The 23,545-nt window shown below is 41.5% G+C and overlaps 1 protein-coding gene across 4 annotated transcripts in view; it reads right to left on the bottom strand.

Annotated features, from left to right (window-relative positions):
* Positions 1-23,545, bottom strand: part of RALGPS1 (Ral GEF with PH domain and SH3 binding motif 1) — a 328,055-nt gene that overhangs the window by 125,953 nt on the left and 178,557 nt on the right. The gene's annotated exons all lie outside the window — the stretch shown is intronic.

Raw genomic sequence — 23,545 nt, 5'->3', positions numbered from 1 at the left:
GAAGAGAACTTCGGAAGCTGGAATCTGAAGCTGGCGCACGTTAACCAGAGGAAGAGGTGGATGTTTTTAACAGCTGGTATTCGAAAGATTGATTCCGGGAGTCCGATGGCAAGACTCAAATAGGGAAATTACAAGACAGACAAAATAAATTCTCTTCTACAAAGGGTGATTTTTGGAGACGGATTGACATTTTCCCAGGCAAGCACCGTGCTGATGTGGCAGAGGTAAAGGAAATGGCCGTTTTAAAATATAACACAGATAGAAACAGAATATCGACACAAAGTGTAATTCCAGGCTGGAGTCGACCCCCCTTTCATTCAACGCATTATAATATACAAAAGGAAGAAAAATGAAAATCACAAAAATATAGAAAAATCCCCAGGTTTGTACCGTCCTCGTCAGACAAAAAAAAAACGAGCATCCAAGCTTTTCAATTAATTTAAAAGCAGATGCAGAAAATAGTCAGGAAATCCACATGGACTTCAAGACCCATTTATCAGAAAACATGAATGAAACTGCATCAGGCAGAGACCAGTTGTAGTGGGAATATCAGCAAAGCAATTAATGAATGGAGTTGTAGTGGTGACCAATAATGTGTGCAGCTGTGTCTCAGGTAGTGAGAGGTTGTATGTGAAAGACGACCCCATGGATACATGTCATACAAGTACTCGTATGGGTAGAAGGAAACCTTCTCATTTTAGTGAGGAGATGTGTGCGTGCATATATTAGAATATTCAAATTATTAAAAATAATATCAGGTAGTATTACTTTACTGAGAGGGTAGTGGACGCATGGAATAGCCTTCCAGCTGAAGTGGTAGAGGTTAACACAGTAAAGGAGTTTAAGCATGCGTGGGATAGGCATAAGGCTATCCTAACTATAAGATAAGGCCAGGGACTAATGAAAGTATTTAGAAAATTGGGCAGACTAGATGGGCCGAATGGTTCTTATCTGCCGTCACATTCTATGTTTCTGGATCTGCAAAGTTGCTATTGTTTGCAAGTTGCTAGTTAGAAGAGAGTCAGGAGACCGTATTTGTATTATTCTGAAGGCCATTGAAGCACGGTATCTCCTCCTACAAACATTCAGGATAACCCTTTGTGTGGCAGAGGAGTGCACAATGCATCGTAAAGTAACGTGTGGGATATATTTCTGTCACTCATAGGGTCAAAGGCCAATAACATGTCACAGTCTGTATAATATTGACACCTACTGGCTTGTATAAGTCTCTTTGCAAATGTATCAAAACATTTATTTATACTCAGTCAATAAAATTTACTTTTGACTAAGCTTTTTATTCCCCCCTCCCCCTCCCTTGTTTGTACAATCCTCCCTGATCGTGTGTGTACAGGGACAAAATTAAGGTGTCTGTGAAATCAATAATTGTCCTGATAATGTGGAGAACGCCTTATTGACAGATCTCTGCACGTCCGAAAATAACTCTGATGGAGTTTGCAGTGTTTTTTTTTTCATGGATTGCCATTTGTACCTTTATATCAGGATTTCAGACCAGTAAAAACACATATATATTTATATATATTTAATAAAGGAACACTCAATGTCTGGTCCTTTAAGAGCCTGGGAAATCTGACGCGTTCCTGAGATACGGAAAGCAGTAAAACAAGAGATAGTAAGTGCACAAGAAAAATGTCTCCCTCTGGGCACAATTCTAAACAACATCGGCTCAGGTAATCTACGAAAACTTTTATATTCATATATCCACACAGACAAACCTCCGAGCATTGTCTGCCATTATTGCAGGTCCATCGTTGATGGAGGACAGACCTGCGCGTCCTTTAACCAACATTCCAGAAGCCGAGGTACAATGCGTGAAGGCATCCCACTAACACAAACACAGATGTTCTCACACCTGGATGCTGGCAAAATCATTAGCCTCCCGACCAAATTTCAATCATATCAGTTATTCTATCTGTACTGGATGAAGGTAAATAATTTCAGGAGTCCTGATGCAAGTCAATGTGTCTTGTTAGAGGCAGTCTCTAATGGAGAGACATTAAACAAGTCTTTGAGATACATGGCATGGGAGATGGATGAGGTGCAGTGACAGAGATCAATGTAGATGGAGGCAACAATGTGTGACGCGATGTATCAGAATGCCAGGTCACTGCGATGTTGGAGGTTAAGTAGAGACATGTTAGAATGTGGGATCAAAGAGAAGAAACCCCTCCAAGTTCATGAAAGAAAGACAGAGGGTTTCAGGGAGTTTAGTATTGTCTGCAGAGATCAGGTGAATAGACATCGGTATCTACGAAAGAACAGAGCTCCCCTCTCCCCAAATCATTGCTATCGGACAATTTTAAGGTAAACAAGGCCGGCAATGACCTTATGGACAGCCACCGTTTTATTGATCTCATGATCATTTACCGTTAGATGTCACTATTTACAAAAATACGTGATAGTTTTACACTGCTTGGGCTGAATCTTATTTTGAATTTTTACTTCTCTTCATTAAAATAACATTTAAAAAAAATCCATAATTACTTTTAGTTCTCCTAGAATCCTCTGGGGGTGAATTATCCCATCGTGGAGGCCAGTGGCCCCTTACAGTTTCCCCTTCCTGCCCTGTTAGACAGCCTTGAACTATTAACGTCTCACATCTCTGCGTGCCATCACAGTTTGGTCAGTTCGAGCTTCTTGGCTCCATGCCTTTGACGGTAACCTTGAAATTCAGAGAATGCAAAGCTCTCATTAACCTGTCAAGCTTGACATAGTGAAGTGTTCTTCAAAACATGGAACGATACACAGAGCCTGCGAAAGATAAGACCACTTTATTTTTAAATGTATGTATCTATAGGTTTCTCACTTTAGAAGTTTTGGAGGAGCAATACGTTGACACGGAATGTGTGTCTTAACTCGAGAAAAATAGAAAGAAATTAAACTAACTGAGCCCAGCTGTGCTGTGCTGTGTGTGACAAGAAAAGGGGCAGAACACACAGGGGGGCTTCAAAAATCTAAATTTGTTTAAAACAAAAAAAATTAGAATTGGTGTGATTAAACACATGGCTCCATAGTGAGCGGCATCTTACTCCTAGCAATATGGAAATTGTTGAACTGGTCCAATCACCATTTTATTAACTAATTTCAGAAAGTCTTGGGAGATAAAATGCACATTCCCCTACAGACTCTTCAAAATGGGTCAAGGTCTGGAAGGGTTGTTTTCGTAACCCCTTAACTGCCAAGTTCTGTTTTAAATATATATTTGTGTTAAGGGCTCATGATAGTACAGAAGATACAAACACTGATAAGTGTAGGATGGTATTAAAAGAGCAAGTCGGTTGTGGTGTGCCGGAACCGACGATGAGGTAGGCCTGTAAATAAAGAGGGCCCACCAAGAAGAAATGTAAAGAGAAAAGGAGTTAATAATGAGGAGTGGGTGGGAGGGTGATGCAGCGCTGACCTCGAACGATATGGAGCCAGGTAAGGGGTTTCCCTTAAGTAGGGAAGAGGTGTGTCATACGCCCCTCCCACAATTACAGGCCAAAAGGCCTTAATACTTGTGTTAAGGGCTCATGATAGTACAGAAGATACAAACACTGATAAGTGTAGGATGGTATTAAAAGAGCAAGTCGGTTGTGGTGTGCCGGAACCGACGATGAGGTAGGCCTGTAAATAAAGAGGGCAAAAGTATAAAATCAAATTTATTACATACCAGCAATATACATACTTTAACCAGACATGTCTTGAAAGGCATTTCTTACTTCTTGTACCGGGTTAGGTATGTATCTAGAGTAAGCCGATGATTTCCAGCGCCCTAGTGACTTGATAACATGAACTGGAATGTTTGCACTGGATGCTGTGGAGGCCGCTCCTATGCGGAAGGAGTGGCCCGAATAGTTAGCTGATTTGAGGCCCAGCTGTGTAAGTAAAGACCTGACGTGTGTCATAAAGGTGGTGGTAGTGAGTACCGAACCTTGTAGACTGAAAGTGGTTGAGATGGTGGTTCGTTGTTATGCTGGGTATATGAGTCCAGTAGTTTGACGGGGCTCCACCTGTTGTGAGTAGGATAGTACTTAACCTCTACTGAAAGTGCATGTTGACTGGTTTTGGAGTGAGGCAGAGTCAATATATAATAGTCCATGTGTTTTGTTAAGTGTGAATTAAGTAGGATGTGAGTGGACTGTGTTGTGCTGATGGCGGTAAATTCTCTTGGTCTCAAGAAACCATAAACAAGGCTACGTATATGGCGGTTTTAACGATGAGGTTTGTGTTGTTGGCAAAGGGTTTAAATCTAGTGAATTGTATAAGTCTTTAAAAATATGGAAATCTATGGGTAGCCTCTGGGCCGTACGTGGGGGTTCGGATCTCTGAATACCCCTAAGGATGTTCTTAATTGGTAGGAGGACACTTGATTTGTCTGGTTGTAAAGTTAGCATGTGATGTTGGATGCCTGTCAGATATGGTTTGATTGTGTTGTATGATAGTTTGAGTTTGAGGTGGCAAAAAGAAGCAAAGCCCAACCAGGATGTCACGATGAAAGGTTGTAAGATGTTGTGTTCAGAAAGGAATCTTTAAATCAAATGAAAGCTCTATCGTAAGTTTCCCGGGTATTAGTAGACAGTGCTAATTGGGACAATGTTCTGCTATGTTGCATAATAGCATCTAGTCCATTACTAGATGGTGGAATAGTTGGGTGTTCGTGGCTGTGAGTGCGGCTGACGGGAGTATTTGACGAAAAGCCTGGAAATTAAAGCGAGACAAATTGTAAGCAGCAGTGTTACATACACCTGGAACATGAATACAAAACAAGAGAAAATTATGACATGCAGCCAGCCAAGTGAGTTTCCTCAAGAATCTCATAATGGTCAGTGATTTGGATCGGCCTTGTTTATAATGTGACAAGTTACTTGGTTGTCTGAGTAGCAACGTACAGACGAACCTGCCCATAAATGCACCCATGCCACAGCAACCGTCACGATGGGATATATCTCAAACAGATCTGAGGTAGTGGAAAAACCCTCCAGGTCCTGAACTTCTGAAGGCCAGCTGCCCCAAAGCCATTCGTTCCTGAAAAATTGCTGCAAAACCTGTGGTAGACGCCGCGTCTGACCAAATGGTAGGTGAGGAGTCAGACAATTTTGGAAGGAACATGCTTTTACCATTCAAGGTGGTTAAAAATTTTCTCCACATAATTACGCCTGCCGTGGCTTGGGTATCCAGGGGTGACCTGTGTCCATCATGTCTAAAAGTGGGAAACATGTAAAGGAGATGTGAGATGAAAGCCCGGCCTTGAGGTATGATGCGAATGGCAAAATTCAGTGACCCAAGCAGAGACTGTAATTCTTGCGGTTGCAAGTACCGAGTTGTATGTAGAGATTATGTTGATCAGAATGTTTTCTACCTTGGGCGTGGCAGGCTAGCTTGCATGGTGGCTGAGTCTAGTATGATACCCAGGAATGTGATGAAGGTATCTGGTCCTTCAGTCTTGGTGGAGGAGACTGGGACACCCACCTGTTCGAATAGACTGATGGTTTCTTTTAGGCTACTGGGAGGGGAAATATTCTCCTCGACCAGTAAGAAATCATCCAGATAATGTATAACTGTAGGGCATCTGGCTATATTTAATAAAACCAGCATAGGGTTTCGGCGAATACGTCGAAAATGGCCGTACTACTTTGGAACCTAAATGTTAAACGTGAGCAAAATAGTAGTTCCCTGCCCACTTGATACCATGCAGGTGACACAGTGTAGGGTGGATAGGCAGTAACTTGAAAGCATTGTGATATCAGTCTTACTGAGCCATGCTCCGGCCCCTGCCTGCATGATAGCCGTAATGGCGTGATCTATGGTGGAATATTGCAGTGAAAATTCCTCAGAGGGTATGAGGGAGTTCAGACTAGGAGTGGCAGAGGTGTGAGGTGTTGATAGATCAATGATAAGTCTGTTTGTGAGAAGATTTCCCCGTGACAATACCGATGGGGTTTGTCCGCTATGTGGTGAACGGAGGGGACTGGAAGGGCCCCCATAGGAAGTCCTCTGCCACTTCCTGGCTATGAGTGTCTCCACCGCTGTAGGGTTTGTTGTGCGGATTGTAAATTAGGACATTCCAGGATTCCGGAAGGCATGTGTATGAGGCCTGTGTGAATCCTTCTGATAGACCCGAGATAATGAATTCCACCAAATGTCTAGATGGATGATGTGGCAGTAATGTCGTAAGTACAGAAATGTTTATTGATGTTAAGTATAGTTTTGGTATACATTTTATTTGGACACAGATTTAGCATGTGCCCTGAAACAGATGGCTGGAGAAAGTGATTGCAACTCAACCAGTGCTGGAGGGGTCGCAGCGGCCAACCCAGCCATGGTAAGGGGTGTAGTGACCGATTCCCCAGGGGTGATACTGGCAGGCTAACTAGGCATGAAAGGCGAAAAATTAATCTTGTTTTGTGACAGGTGAGGCCCTGCTAGTTGCCAAGTGGCTATGAGAGGCTCTGTCTATGAGTTGGCGCGAGGGGTTATTGAGGCCACCCGTCGTAGTGGCAGGAATCGTAGGCCTCTCGGTGATAGTAAAAGAAAACAGGGGGAGGGAGTGACAGGTGAGGCCCTCTCTATAATATTGCGAGGCGGCTAACTCACGTGTGGCCCGATGGCGTTTGCCTCCGAAACGTTGAGGCGGGGTGTTGGCCTCGCGGACCACTAAACGATAGGCAGAAATGCCAAGAAGGGAGGTACCTATTTGAGCCTATACCCCTAACTTGCCAGTACTCTATGGCCTAGAAGAATGAAACGTATGTGAACTACAACGTGAGCAGGCTTACGTACCTGGTAGTATGTATGAAGTTTTGAGATTCGACAGGTATGAAAACCTGGATAAACCTAAAAAGGGATAGAGTGAGAATGGATCCTGTGAGACCTGTGTAATCTGTATAGGCTGGGATTAGGGCTTCTAGCAGTATGTGTGGGAGGTGTAAAATCTATGAGTATGATAGTGACATGACTGCCCATGCTTGGTGACAAGCGTTACGCTGAGTCCGATACCTGGCAGCAGGGGATTGGCCGTGTAATGTGTATATATGGAAGGTGATCAGATGATATGCATGTCACTAAACTGATCTGGGAATGCAAGGGAATTTTTAATGTGAAGTGACAATATGCAGAATCATAAATGTTGCTGTAAAGTGACCAGTGGTGTATCCTGGTTTTGTGCTGCCCTAGGCAGGACAAAACTCAGGCACCCCCCCTCCCCCCGCGCCACCCCCACCCAACCTTTCCCCCCGCCCCGCATTCTAAATACACACACACACACACACACATTCACTGACAGATACGCATACACTAGCTAACAGAAACACACAATCGCTAACAGAAACACACACACACTAACAGACTCACTCACACTCAGTAACAGACAAACACACTCACTAACAGACACACACTAACAGACACACACTCACTCACTAGCAGACACAAACTAGCAGACACACACACTCACTAACATACACACACACTCACAGGCAAACAAACACTCACAGGCAAACACACACTAACAGACACACACAGTCAGACACACACACTAACAGACACACACAGTCAGACACACACACTAACAGACACAGACACACACTAACAGACACAGACACACACTAACAGACACAGACACACACTAACAGACACACACACACTAACAGACACAGACACACTAACAGACACAGACAGAAACACTAACAGACACACACACTGACACACACACACACACTAACAGACACACACACTAACAGACACAGACACACACTAACAGACACACACACTAACACATTTTTTAAAATTTATTTTTAACACATTTTTTTAAATTTATTTTTAACACTTTTTTTTAATTTATTTTTACCACATTTTTTTAAATTTATTTTTAACACATTTTTTTTTTAAATTTATTTTTAACACTTTTTTTAAATTTATTTTTAACACATTTTTTTTTAATTTTTTTTTAGCACATTTTTTTTTAATTTAACACCCCCCCACCCAGCCTCCTTACCTTTGGGAATGCTGGGAGGGGGGGGTGTCTCTTCCTCCCTGGTGGTCCAGTGGATGCTGGGCGATCGGGCGGCACTGCCTGGCGGCCGGCCGGCCGGCGAGGGAGCACTTCCCCTGAGCTGTCCGCAAGTGAGGCTGGGAGCCGGAATATGACGTCATATTCCGGCTCCGCCTCCCAGCCTCACTCTGCGGCTGGCGAGGGAGCTGAGCAGACAGCTCAGGGGAAGTGCTCCCTCGCCGGCCGACCGCCCGCCCGCCAGGCAGTGCCGCCCGATCGCCCAGCAGCCCGCCGGCATGTCTGTTAGCCGCAAGGCTAACAAGACATTTGCCTTGGGCATTTGGGGGCGGCTTTTTTTGCCGCCCCCTGGAAAATGCCGCCCAAGGCAAATGCCTTGTTTGCCTCGCGGCTAATACGCCCCTGAAAGTGACGTATGAATGTATGAACCAGAACGTGTGATTCAAAACCGAAAGTCTTGTGAGACGTATATGCCGTGTTCTTGAATACTCGTGTTACGTCGTCTGAGTGTGTCAAGAAAAGGCCTGAGTTTGTAAATGCCATGTGAAATGACAATCTATGCAGAAAATGTTGTAACGTGACGTATGAGTGGTTGAACCAATGCGTGTGATTCAACCCGAAACCCTCTGTGGAAGGTAGGACCGTGTTCTTATATACTCGTGGTATATCGTATGAGCATGATAAGAAATGGCCTGAATAGTTAGTGCCATGTAATCGTAATGTACATGGTTGTAATAACATCATATCTCCATTATACTCTTTGAAAATAGGACCGTGTCCTTGAACTCGTGGTATGTCGTACGAGCATGACAGAAAAAGGAGCCGTAATGTAGGCTAACCATAACAGTAATATACATGTAATATCTGCATTGTAAAATAAAACTATTATTAAAACCATATATATATATATATATATATATATATATAATAAGCAAACTGAAACAAAATAGACAACCTAAGATCGTGTAAAATAAGTATTTGAAAGTTTAACCGATTACTGTGCAGGAAACGTATGATTGGTTGGATCAGTACGTGTGATTCAACCAGAGTATGCATGAAAAGGAATTAAATCCTTGTGTCATGGTTAACAACAAAGAAATGAGGCCTGTAACGTAGGCTGATTTAATTGTAATGAAATGGATAATTATATTAAAAAAAAAAAAAAAACTCCAGTAAGCGTGGGAGTCCAATGTCTATACAGAAATGTTAGCTGGTTTCATACCCTTGATGTAATAAGTGATACCTTAAAAATAGCATGAAAATGGTCTGTCTATTTAACCAAGCAACTTTTTAACCAAATGTAAATACATGAAATGATGAAATGTAACTCACGAAAAAGATCTATGTGAATACATAGCAGAATAACCGAATCTTAGTATGAAGGGAAACAGAAGTTAGCATGAATAGCTTAACCCAGGGGTAGGCAACCTACGGCACTAGTGCCATGCACGGCACTCGAGGTGTCTTTGCACGGCACTCAAGGCTGCTAGAGACAAACAGGCTCTGGCCTATCAGGAGTCCCAGTAAAACTTCAGGTATCTGCTAATCCAAAAGGGTGGTGAAGGACAATCCTCAATTTATGCATTGCAGCACGTAGAGGAAGTGATCTCAGATCACTTCCTCCCAGCACTTGTGAATGGGAATCCACACAATAGTAGAGCAGCTCGCAGTTGCAGCTCCTGTCCTTGACATGTACCTGGCCGGTCTGGTCCCCACTGGACCCCAGGGAAGCCACCCCCACTGGTAGATATACACAGAAATGCAGAATAACCCTCCCCTCATACAAATAATACGGACAGCCCACACACAAACATACACATAATCCGCACAAATGCAACACCACTAACAATCCACATACATGCACACAACCCCACATGCAGCCTCTCACATGCAATACCTCAAACAGCCCCCACACACACTACCAAACACACAATGTGACATATCCATTCACACACACAATTCCACAAGCAGCCCCCATACACAACTCACGTTCATATGTATCATACACAAAACCATAAACTACTCATGAACATATACAATATAATAGCTAATATACGCAGGGCCATCTTTAACGCGGGGCAAACTGGGCAGCTGCACAGTGAGCCCTGCTGGCCTCAACTATTTCTAACACCTGGCTGGTAATCCGCACACTAAGGAGGCCCACCGGGTGGCCCGTGCACAAAGGGCCACCCAGTGGGCTTCTGTCAGCAGGAGCCCGGTCGCGAGCGAGTCCCTTGCTTTTTGGCAGCAGGCTGGGAGGAAGTGACGGACACGCATCACTTCCACCCACAAAGAGAGGAGCGCGCGGGAAAGAAGAGTAGGCAGAGTGGAGGGGGGCTGGCCGAGAGAGCCAGACCCCAACTCCCAACACCTTCTGCCACCAGCAGGTTTTTAAAGTGTACATTTTGTGTGTGTCAGTATATCTGTGTGTGTGTGTGTGTGTGTATGTCTGTAAGTGTGTGTTAGTATGTCTGTGTGTGTGTGTCAGTATATCTGTGTGTGTCAGTATATCTGTGTGTGTATGTGTGTCAGTATGTGTGTGTGTGTGTCTGTCAGTAAATCTGTGTCAGTATATCTGTGTGTGTGTGTACCAGTATGTCTGTGTGTGTCAGTATGTCTGTGTATGTTTCAGTGTGTATATATCTCTGTGTGCGTGTATATGTGCATACATCTCAGCATTCACACACTAACACTACACACAAATACACCCCTGCATTCAAATTTCAACACTACGTACAAACACGTCTATGTTACACACCAAAATCATTTGTAAATACAACCCTGCATTCAAAACCAACACTACACAAATACATGCTTGCAATCATGCCAACACCACACACAAACATATTCCATACAAAAACCTGTTTACATTCAAACACACAAAAACTGCTTAGTGCTAAATACAGACCTGGAAACATGGGTTAATGGTAGAGCCCCAGCTGTCAATGAATTTCTGGAGTCTACCTTTTAATCACCCGTGCAACAGGGAGGCCCAGTAAAATTCTTGCACCTCTCTACTTTAGGTCTGCCACTGCGTTGAGGTGGAGGACGTGATTGCACGCCTGGGGAGGGGGGACAGGGTCCAGGGGGCCCCAAGCAAATGCTTTGCCCAAGGTCCAGTCAATATTAAAAACGGCCCTGCATATTACACACAAATACAACGATACAAAGCAATTACAGTAAAAATGACACAAGCAGAATACGGCAGCATACACACCTCAATTAAAAAAAATAGGACCGGCACGCTACGGGACATCACATTCCTATATTGGCACAGTGCTGCTAAAAGGTTGCCTACCCCTGGCTTAACCGTATGCATTTTAATGCGAACAGCAATCGTGCATAGAATATACTATGAATAAGTGCCGACCAGAAAACACAAACCGAAATGACAATCGTTTAAATGAAGCAAGGTTGGTTTTTACATGAAATGCAATAATGTCTGAGAAGCCTGTAGTACACTGAATGACCGGTAGTGGTCAGTGTGTAGGCGAAAATGCAGTGGTTCGATGGTTTTTACATGAAATGCAATAATGTCTGAGAAGCCTGTAGTACACTGAATGACCGGTAGGGGTCAGTGTGTAGGCGAAAATGCAGTGGTTCGATGGTTTGTACATGAAATGCAATAATGTCTGAGAAGCCTGTAGTACACCGAATGACCGGTAGGGGTCAGTGTGTAGGCGAAAATGCAGTGGTTCGTTGGTTTGTACATGAAATGCAATAATGTCTGAGAAGCCTGTAGTACACCGAATGACCGGTAGGGGTCAGTGTGTAGGCGAAAATGCAGTGGTTCGTTGGTTTGTACATGAAATGCGATAATGTCTAAGAAGCCTGTAGTACACCCAAAGACCGGTAGGGGGTTTAAACGAATGATATGCATGAACATGCAATGGTTTTAGAACAGACAAAATGCAGCCGTAAAGTGAGGACCTGACCCGTGCATGGTGCCGTGGGACTGATGCCTGGCATAACGGGTAGGTTGACTTACAGTTTGTGAGTCACTTGGACACCATCCACGGCGATGGATTGAAGAAAGAAGGTGGTAGGCCGGAAAAGCCTGTGGCTGGATTCCTGACACAGCTCTGCTTAAAAAACCTCATGGAGTAATCAGGTAAAATGGCGTCTGGATGACCCGGAAGTGGAAATGATGCAGCGCTGACCTCGAACGATATGGAGCCAGGTAAGGGGTTTCCCTTAAGTAGGGAAGAGGTGTGTCATACGCCCCTCCCACAATTACAGGCCAAAAGGCCTTAATACATATAACATTTACTTTAAAAATCCATGGTCTCATTGCTGGCACATAATCAAAGAATAAAACAGTATCAGATAGCTTATAAAGGATACTTATAATAATTAACAATAACTCATTTATTTTGTATTTATTTGTTCATTCGTCCTAGAAATTTAGGGAGAGGTTAAAAGGTTTTGAAGAGGGAATGCTCATCTTGTAATATTATAAACAGAATCTGAAATATCAGGGTAGAAGCAGACATACAATGTTGTCATCACAGACACTGACAAAAGCAAAAAACAGAAAAGGTTTTAATAAACTGCTTATGGATATTTATAAGTAACTTAATGGCATTTCTGCAAAAGAAATGGAATATTGCCCACAAGCAGCAAGTACAGTTACACCAACCATCTGTATTAACCCCTTAAGGACACATGACGTATGTGACACGTCATGATTCCCTTTTATTCCAGAAGTTTGGTCCTTAAGGGGTTAAACCAGGCATCAAACATTGCTATTGCAGACTTCAATAAATCCCTGCATTCACAGGTCTCCCTGCTATTAGGTGGCAACATGCAAACATGACGTTTAACCTTCAAAATCTGATGTAGTCCCTCATAACACATATGGATGGAAAAAACGGAGCATTGGCAGAGAGGTCTCTGCGCTGTAAGAATTAGCGTTGGAGAAAATAATGAGATAAAGCTGTGTATGGCAGAATTAAAGTGTGTCCGTTTATACACCTGGGGAGGGAAAGAGTTAACAAGCCAACAAGGGGGAATCTAAACAATTACCTAAGAATGTTTCCAGGTAAAAAGATTGAAGAAGTGAGGTAAAAAGAGCTGTCTGGTTAGTGTGCCCTGTCTGTAGTAGATAAAACACTTTATTTTTTCCTCAAAATACACAGATTTATTTCACTCCTTATCATTTTCCAACTTTCTTTTAATCAGTTATCCAAGCTTTCTGAACAGCGGCTGGATCCAAGCCGTACACCGGATCCAACATGCACTGTGCCGTCTGGGCTCACCAACTCCAACATTAACCTGTTTAAAGGTACAGTACCGAATTCACCCAAATACATCCAATCTCTCACATAAAACTTCAGCCCTCTACCTTAACACCATGGCTGCCATCTTACACCTAGCATTCTACCTTTGTATCTCCTAACGTGAAATCCTCTTCCACATATACTAATATTCACAGGAATCAGCGGCAGCATGAAGCCCTGATCAGTCATCTTCCAAAATGGTTCTCCAGGAAATGTTTCCTTTGTTGGAGAGCTGAGTGATACAAGTCTCAGATGAAGGTATTCCATTCTTGCACAAGGCTTCATGTTGCGAACATAGAATGTCGATTGTCAATATTATTACCATCATCTCCAGCCTATTAGTCACGTGAAGCAGCACATCTGGTCGCTGCTGCCTGTCTGGGCCGTCTTCACATGACTAATATGGCTGCCCCCTCTTTGTGTCTGTCAATCTCTGTGTGATTCATGCACAAGGCCTGACTCACGTCTGCAGAGCACACATCAGGCTCTCACACTTGGTGAATAATCTGAACAAACAGTAGAGCGTTTAAACACTTTCTTATTAAAAAACAATAACATTGTAATTAGTTGCAGCAGGAATACACAATGTATCTTACCAAATACACAAAATTGGCAACTGTTACCATTATCGTTATATTAACCCCTTAACACCGCAGCAAATGTACAAGTTGTGAACGAAACAAAACGTAAACAAAACCTGGCATTTGCGCTATATGTCTGTCCAACCGTAATTCACCTCTTTCATATTAAATGCACCCCCCCTTATTATATATCATTTTATTCAGGGGAAACAGGGCTTTCATTTAATATCAAATATTTAGCTATGAAACATAATTTAATATGAAAAAAATGGGAGAAAATAAGATTTTTTTTTATTTTTTTCGTTCTTCATGACATTTTAACTGTCAATGTCATAATACTGTTTGCTTTTACTGCAATAAAATACACATATTTGTATTCAGCAAAGTCTCACGTGTAAAACAGTACCCCCTATGTACAGGTTTTATGGTGTTTTGGGAAGTTACAGGGTCAAATATAGCGTGTTACATTTGAAATTGAAATTCGCCAGATTGGTTACGTTGCCTTTGAGACTGTATAGTAGCCCAGGAAATAAATTTACACCCATAATGGCATACCATTTGCAATAGTAGACGACCCAAGGTATTGCAAATAAGCAATGTCCAGTCTTTTTTAGTAGCCATTTGGTCACAAACACTGGCCAAAGTTAGCGTTTGTATTTGTTTGTGTGTGAAAAATGCAAAAAACGCCAATTTTGGCCAGTGTTTGTGACTAAGTGGCTACTAAAAAAGACTGGACATACCCCATTTGCAATACCCTTGGTTGTCTACTATTGCAAATGGTATGCCATCATAGGGGTAATTTTCATTCTTGGGCTACCATAGGGTCATAAAGGCAACGTAAGCAATCTGGCGAATTTTAATGTGAAAAAAATTAAACACAAGCCTTATATTTGACGCTGTAATTTTTGAAAACACCATAAAACCTGTACATGAGGGGTACTGTTGTACTCAGGAGACTTCGCTGAACACAAATATTTGTGTTTCAAAACAGTAAAAAGTATTGCAGCAATAATATCGTCCCTGTAAGTGCTGTTTGTGCGTGAAAAATGCAAAAAACGTCACTTTTACTGGCGATATCATGGTTGTAATACATTTTACGGTTTTGAAACACTAATATTTGTGTTCAGCGAAGTCTCCCGAGTAAAACAGTACCCCCCATGTACAGGTTTTATGGTGTCTTGGAAAGTTATAGGGTTAAATATAGTGCTAGCAAATTAAATTCCCTATACTTTCGGCATGGGTGGTCAGGCAGGTCCCGCTAATTGTAATTAATTAGGATACCTAATTATGTAAAATTATTACATAAATATATGTGTAGAATTAATATATGTATATATATATACATATGTGTATATATACGTATATATATATATATTTTTTTTTTAATATTTTTATTTATATATAGGTATATATATAGTGATATATACGTATATATTTATGTATATAGATATAAATATTATTTCGTTATAAGTGTATTTTGATATAAATATATATATATTAATATCAGAATACAGTTAGAACGAAATAAAACACATCTATATATGTTTTAATATTTTATTTTTAATTATTTTTTTTTATTTAATTTTTTTACGTATTTACATATTTTTTTATTTTATAAATATATATATAACAATAATTATATATATATTTAATCAGTATCAGTCTACGTGTAATTTGATATTAATATATATATATAATTATATATATATTAATATTAAAATACACCTAGACGGTGTATGTGTATGTGTGTATATGTGTATATATATACTTAGATCATATATATATATAATATATATATATGATCTAAGTATATAATTTATTTATTTTTACACTGTTTTAAAACATTTTTATTTGATTTTCAGCCAGCAGGGGGACCAACTGTCATTACAGTTGGTCCCCCTGCTGGCAATGCAGCAGGCAGCTATACCGGCCATGTGATTGTGAGGTCCTCGCAAGGACCTCACTCTCACATGGCCGGGAGGGCTCCTGGAGGGCGGACGTGCCGCGGGGGGCTCCCTGGGAGTCCCCCGAACCGCGATCGCCGGCGTGGGACCGCCAGCGACCGGGTAAGTTACTAAAAACCGGAGGGCGTACTATTACGTCCGGCGGCGTTTAGAGCCGCTTTTAAAAGGACGTAATAGTACGCCCTCCGGTCTTAAGGGGTTAAAGGGACACTATAGTCACCAAAACAACTTTAGCTTAATGGAGCAGTTTTTGTGTATAGATCACGCCTTGAAAAAGTCTCACTTCTCAATTCTCTGCCATTTAGGAGTTAAATCACGTTTGTTTCGGTTTATGAAGCCATATTTACACCTCCCCTGGTTGTGACTGTCACAGCCTGCATGAAAACAAAATGGTTTCATCAAAATGGTTTTTTTTTAATTTTCAATCAGATATAACCTACTTAAAAAGCTTTTATCTCCTGCTCTGTAAATTGAACTTTAATCACATACAGGAGGCTCCTGCGGGGTCTAGCAAGCTTTTAACAGAGCAGGATATAAGAAATTCAAAATTAAACAGAATTTGCAATAAAGGAAGTGTAAACATTAGATGACTATTTACAGGAAGTGTAAAGAGACTATAGTGTCCCTTTAAAGCATATAGATTGCAGCTGTGCAATCACACATTTATTGGCTGAGAGCGATCAGCTGACACGCTTAGCCAATGATTGAGCGGCAGGATTGGCATCCACTTTCTTCAGAGGAAACCCAGACCCAGATTAGAGGCAAACCATTAAAAAAACGGAGAATGGCCCCAAAGTACTTCACCCTTTATAAACACTACAGCAAGATAATGTGTTTATGATGGTTGGAGTAACTGTTTAAACCAACTGACTCACCTGTGTTTAAGCAGGAGTATCTAGCCTATTTGTGTTCATAAAGGCAGAGAATTCAGTTATCCTGAACCAGAACTTTAATATCTGATTTAGAAGCCTTGTTACGCCCCTAGTCGTGCCTTGTAGCATTGATAGTGGGAGTGCTACGTCCATGCTTCTAAACTAAATCAAAACGTTGCACCAAGTCATCGTCACATTTTTAAAAATACATTGCAGATTCATAATGTCATATTACACATTTCACCTCTTATACAGATGAAAAATACTCTGCCAAATCATCCCCTGCACGCCTCTTCTTTTACCCCCTAAATTCTTAAACTTCAGCTAAAGACAATAGGTTGTCGGTGCATGGTCCCATATGCCACAATTTTAAGAAAGAAGGGGGGGGGCTGAAACATTGAAATAACTCCTCTCCTTTGACAGCTACTCCATTGATATTAAATCCTACATGATTCCATATGTTTGCTCTGTGATCTATTACCAGTTCTTTATAACTAGTTTTGGCAGTAACCATATCCTAATAACACATTTAAAATTATACTATTGTAGATAAATTAATGCGGTTGGTTTGATCTCAAGCATAGCTTGGGCGTTGAAATTGCTGAGCTGTTTCACAGCAGGGAATGTATAATATTTTATTTTTCCATTTTTTTTATTTTATTCTCTCCATCTGCCTAAACAATGTCCTTTTTCAATTCTAGTTTTTTATGAGGGGGTTTTGGAGCAAAGCAGCCGATACTTCTCTAATGTTCCCCTCGCTAAGCATTGGCACACAATGAGTGCAAAAGAAATAATTGATGGATGTATGACAAGTTAGGTAAAAAACATACATTAAATAATACATGCTCAGTCCCACCAGCACAACAAAAACACTAAACTCCACGCTCTTAAACTCCAATTTATAATACAAAATTTAAAGGGACACTTCGGTACTCCAGACTCCTAGAGGAATTCACCTTGCTTAAGTGCTTTAGGGGTTAGGCTGAATGTCCCCCTTGCTCCCATTCATAAAAGTGCTGATTTCAAGAGAAACTGGCACTTTTATTAATTAATTTTGGACCGCCCCCTGTAGCTTCCCAATTCACTCCACTTCAACGTCTTGCATTAAATGTTCAAAGGATGGCCCCAAACCTTAAAACCGAATATTGGTTTTTAACGTGGAGTGTTTCTTTAACCATTCATTGACATTATCCCCACATTGTACAGAGATTTTTCAAAGGTAGCCCAAGCAGTTCCAGGCTGTGATCCATTCAGGCGTCTCTCGTATTAGACACCGGCCCCAGTGCCATCCAGGCTTCCTCTGTCACAGCCAAACCCTTCCCGTTTAAGTGGGCCAATGACAATCTCATACAGGACAGCTGTGCGTTAACCTCCGTGTTTTCCCCATGACTTCCATGTGATCCAAACAGACTGAAAGCTATCAGAAGCCAAATGTTCATGAAACCTGGCTACACGAAAGGAATATGTTACAAGACAGCAGCTTAGCATATATAAATATACTATATAACATCAAACGTTTTCCATTTTAAAATTGGACTCCAGAGATCCATGCGTAGCTGGCCCACTGCCTTATGTACAGTGAATGAGCCTCTTAATTTACGCAAATGACTGAATCATAGCTCGGATGGCACAGGAATCCCCACGAACACTGCATCAACTTAAAGAAGAACCAACTCTGGAAACAAGACCACTGAATATCTCTAATAGCAGGGGCGCCCAAAAGGTAGATCCCCAGATGTTGTAGAACTACAACTCCCATGATGCTCTGCATGCCTTTACAAAGACAAAGCATCATGGTAGCTGTAGTTTTAAAACATCTGGGATCTTTGGGCACCCCTGTCTTAAGTTTGTGTTGACCTCCTTTTAATGGCATGCTCCATTTTCTTGTAAAAGCACATTAAAGACTTTGCAACAAACATCAAAATCCAGTTCAGTCCTGGCACAGCCTTGGCACACATTGCTTCGGAATAATAATAATTTAACTCTCAGCCTCTAAGAGGACCTGAATACGTAGATTTAGAGTAGAAATTCCCAGTTCCCTGAAGACTAGTGGCGTTGACCTGATGGTTATAACGGGGGCAGATGCTGTTTTGAGCAGATTTAACATTCTCGTATTTCTCCTCCATAATCAGACAACTCATTTCAAAACATTATAAATCAGTTGGCCCTTACAGATGGGTCTTCATTTCCGTCTCATCACCAGGGCGGACGCTCTGATTGGTCATGGGGTGTAATGAAAAATCCCGAACAGCGGTTCAGCTTCATAAAATGATTGATTTCCTGCTGAATTAAACCCACAGGTTACAATGTGTTCGGTGAAACGCTATCAGACAGCTGCTGACAGATGTAATGGAGACTGCGTGCGTGTGATCTCCTGTAAGGTACATTTTAAACCCAGCCATTGTGCACGCAGTAGAATGAACAGAAAGGGGTCGTTTGTAGGAAAAGCCAAAAGCAACGCTTCGCTTAAACTGTGAGAGTCGCTTAATTGCTTCGTTTGCTCAGTGATTATGAATGGTAATTATTTTTCCTCGAATTCTCCAAAGCTCAGACTGACATGGAAAAGGGACTCGTTGAAGGAAGGAATTACGTTTCAAGAGGATACAAAGTAAACATTAAGTGACAGATCAGAAATGTCTCCGCAAGCCATTAGCCACGTATGCAGGTGACGGATAGATTAACTAATTTGGAAGCGTATTCAGAGTATATACGACTACTGTTCTAATTCAGCCCCGAGGGAGAATGATACATAGAGACTGCAGCAATGGTTTTATACTGGAAATTACAGGTTTAGGTATGAAACCATCTCTTTGTGTAACATAAACACAGACTGTGAGCAGATTAGGCAATGTATAAATCAATTAGTAAACTAATTTACGGCATCTATGAAGGTCTGCTATTGTGTATGGTCTAGTCACTAAACTGAAAATTGTGCAAATTGAACTGCAAAGGACTACAAGTTTTAGTAAAGAAAAAAAAATCTTCACGGGAAAAACTGGTCAGTTGCAGTTTAGTTTAAATCCCCATTCAACGTTTGTGATATTTATTTAGTGATATACAGGCGCGCCTGCGAAGTCCCATCTTATATCCCAGCAGCCATTCCCATATTGATAGATCATAAATCAAGTGATTTATACATTAATTACAAACTGTCTTATGTGCCAGATATCACTGGTTGGTAAACCAAGGGCCGGAAGCTTGGTCACTATAATACAATCTGGGTATTCTCCGTGAAAAAGACTGCAAAGTGCCAAAAAGTATGACTTTCTTTACCTATAAAATGAACGACATTTAGTTAACACGAGTGACGTTCATAGGGTGGGTTAAGTCATTATGGAATAATTAAATTTCAGAGAACGGTGGAGGATTGTGTGGTTAGTGCAAGGAGTTTAGTTAACAAAATACATGGAACAGGATTGCGAAGTACAAATTAGTGGAGAACACTGTATGACAAAATGAAGATGAGACAGACTAGAGGAGAAACCAGTCTCTACCGGAGAATACAGTATGGCTTCGAGCAATGAAATCCAGAGTCTTCAAGACTGATTTATAAAGTTCTGGAGTTTGGATCTAGAATATTTAGGTGCTGGATTTGTCACCATAGCTACTCAATATTAGGAAGTATTTGAGCAAAGCATAGCATGAATTACTCCTGTACTTCAAATTACTAAGGATCTACCTTAACGTTAACCCTTATTTGCATACACCTACCCAGAATCCCTTGCTATATGTATATATACACAGAGTATCGTTATCTAGATTTATTATATTCATTATTAACTAGACAAACTGTATGTGTACAGAGTGCAGGCAGCTCCGCAGATAATCTCTAAGACACAGAGGAGGAAACCAGACAAACAACACTCGAATCGCAGAGTTACGGCAGATAATTAGCCGCCCCCACAGTTTGCCATGAACGTTCTTTGGAATTTTCACTTTAAATTCAGGAATGACTTCCTCTTTCAGGAACTGGCTCTACTTTGAAATCCCGGATAGGATATCATCGATAAATCCTCTCTTGGTCAATACAGCGGTAAGCAACTGACTTCAAAAAAAGATATTGAAAAAGTAACAGAGAGATGTGAAAAGTAGCCATTCATCAGCTTCCATTGTCTCCCTGATGTTTACATGTGAAAAAAAAGAGAATTTCCCAACCCTCCGAATTTCAGGATGTCTTTGATTTTTTTATTTTAACCCATGAAAGCACACAGCTGTCACAGCACAGCGTTTTATTCTCCGGTCTTGGATTTTTTTTTTATGTATCCCTTAAAAACATCCATTTATACCATTCATAGATTTTTTTTTTATTATTATTCAAACCTTACAGGACAGTGATACAGAAATATGAATAACATGGACAGAATAATTAGTTTGTGGGAGGACAATAGAGATTCATCCTTTCCAGAAGTCATAAGATCACAGCTCGAGGTGGTGGTCCAAATCCAAATCCAGGGGAGGAAAGCCTGTCACCTGTAACCAGTAATGAGGCTCAAGTCTCCTCAGCCGCTACTTTCCACAGTTACCGGTCATATAGTTACATTGACCGCCAGCCTAATGTGAGGATATTATCTCCATAGATACATATAAAGGTCCAACTGAGAAACGTCTGCATAGACGGTCTGACATTGGGGAAAAAACAAGAAACACTGACTGGTTGTTTCCAGGTACTTGGAGGCTAAAAATACAAAGAGATTTCTGCCACAGCGCCTCTGTGAATCCATAAAAGGTGGTGTTGGTGTGCAACAATTATCTATTAGAATTGGAAGAAATGGGCGATACCATTGGAGTTTGGGGTCTCAGAACGGAGGAATCATTCCAAATAAATAGAGGGGGAGAGCTGATGCAAAGCCTGTAGGAAATGAAGGTAATTGGTGATAGGTGTGCATATTTGCTAATCTGCCCAAGACGAAGCTTATCGTCTCAGTCAGCCACCCTGGCCACAAGGACGAGAAAGGTCACCGGTGATTGGGAAGCCTGGTGAGCCTAGATTGAGTATTTCAGAGTAATAACAAACAGGCAGTATTGACCCCATGGTTACTCAGAAATGTTGAGTCGGAGATGAGAAAGCAGAGCGCTATTAAGATGAAAAGAATGGAGGTACGTGAATGGTGAGAGGAAGACCAAAGGAGAAAAGAAAAGATGTTTAAGAAAGTTAGGGGTACAGTGTCATTATAAGCTATTGATATGCTGCAGTATTCCATAGTGTTGCCATTATCAGACTCAACTCAAATTCCGACCAGTAAACAAAGAATCATAAATCCTTCAAGCGAAGATCTTACTAGCATGACTATGTTTTCATAATGTAACCGTCACTCAGACGCTGAAAGCTCTCCATAGAAATGCATCGACTCCATGTGTCTCTACAAAGAGATGCTGACTGGGGCAGTGTGGCGTTTTGCTGCGCATGCGCAATAGCCTCCCACTGGTATCCTATGGAAAAGCATTGGATTGGCTGAGATCATCAAAACCGATTATTTCAGCCATGGAGGCGGAGCCAGCCGCGTTGAGACTGGCGAGGCTAAGGACAAAAGGCGAGTAAAATCACCTTTAATCTCCGGAGGTGCCAGGGTCCTAATTCTGCATTCCAGCACTGTAGTGTTCCTTCAACCTACACCCATTGCCAAAATCTGATCATGCTCCCCATGAGAAGAAGAAGTACTCCCTACTTTTTCTTATGCAAAATCTGCAAAGTGAGATACACAAATATACACGTTAAGAGTCTGGAAGAGAGCTGGAGAAAGGAACAATCCAGCATAGGAGCATTTATCTGTACAATAAAACCTGCGTTTGGACCAATTTATTATAAAAACCAGCAACATCCAACTACAGCGGGTTACATGAATTGACAACAAAGTTGGCAAAAGTTTGGCACACATTTAATAATGCAAAGGGTGACTTTAATCCTTTTGATGAACCGTGTTTGGATAATAGCAATCTTCATATACGAACGGACCATGTAACACCGCAGTTTTGGCAAAACTACAATTCCCACAATGCTTTGCCACTGGGGCCACTCCTGGACTAAGCACTCTCATTTATCTGCTGAGATGTATTTTTTCTCCCTTCATATTATACGCATACAGTAACTTTAAACTTCCCAGCACGCTGAATCTCTGGGACAGATTGTGCCTGTTCCGATTACTCCCATAGTCCCTGGAGTGAGATTAGCCTGAGACTGCAGGACGACCTGTACGCTGGGACAAAATGGATATTGTACATTTGATGCAAAGCAGAGTCCCGTCACTGTACCCGTGTTATCACCAATCCTGAAACAGAACATAAGGCACCCTAACCTTGCTTTATTTAAAAAAAAAAAACGATACGGCCAACGTTTAGGAAAACAAATCGAGAGAAATGGTCACAGTAACCCTTGTGGTACAGGAGGCGAATATAACGTAGGGCAGAGAATGGCACACATTTGGCAAACGGATCAGTCTGGCAAAGAGGAAAGGCAATGAGAAGCATTGCGAGACTTGTTAGAAAGGTCCAATGCTGGATGGATTACAAACGCTCCGTATGAAAGCGAACAAAGGAGAATCTTATCTGTCATCAGAGAAACAGCTCCTGGAAATACAGGAGAAGTGTGTGTGTCGGGAGGGCGGGGGTGTCGTATTAATAATTGTAACATAAGAGGTAAAACAAAGCTCTATAAAAGTAACTCTCTGCATGCCAGTAAGGTGACGTGCATTCTGTTACAGGTCATTTAGTTAGAAATAAATACATTAAAATGTAATTTAACCCTTCATTGGCTTCACCCCAGATCTATGAACATTACACAGAGTTACTTAATGGCAAACCCCCAGCAGGGATGTGTACCCCCCACCCGCTGCTATGATGCATTATG

The sequence above is a fragment of the Pelobates fuscus genome, chromosome 9 (assembly GCF_036172605.1).
Source record: "Pelobates fuscus isolate aPelFus1 chromosome 9, aPelFus1.pri, whole genome shotgun sequence".
NCBI lineage: Eukaryota > Metazoa > Chordata > Amphibia > Anura > Pelobatidae > Pelobates > Pelobates fuscus.
This window is presented reverse-complemented; position numbering and strand designations above follow the sequence as displayed.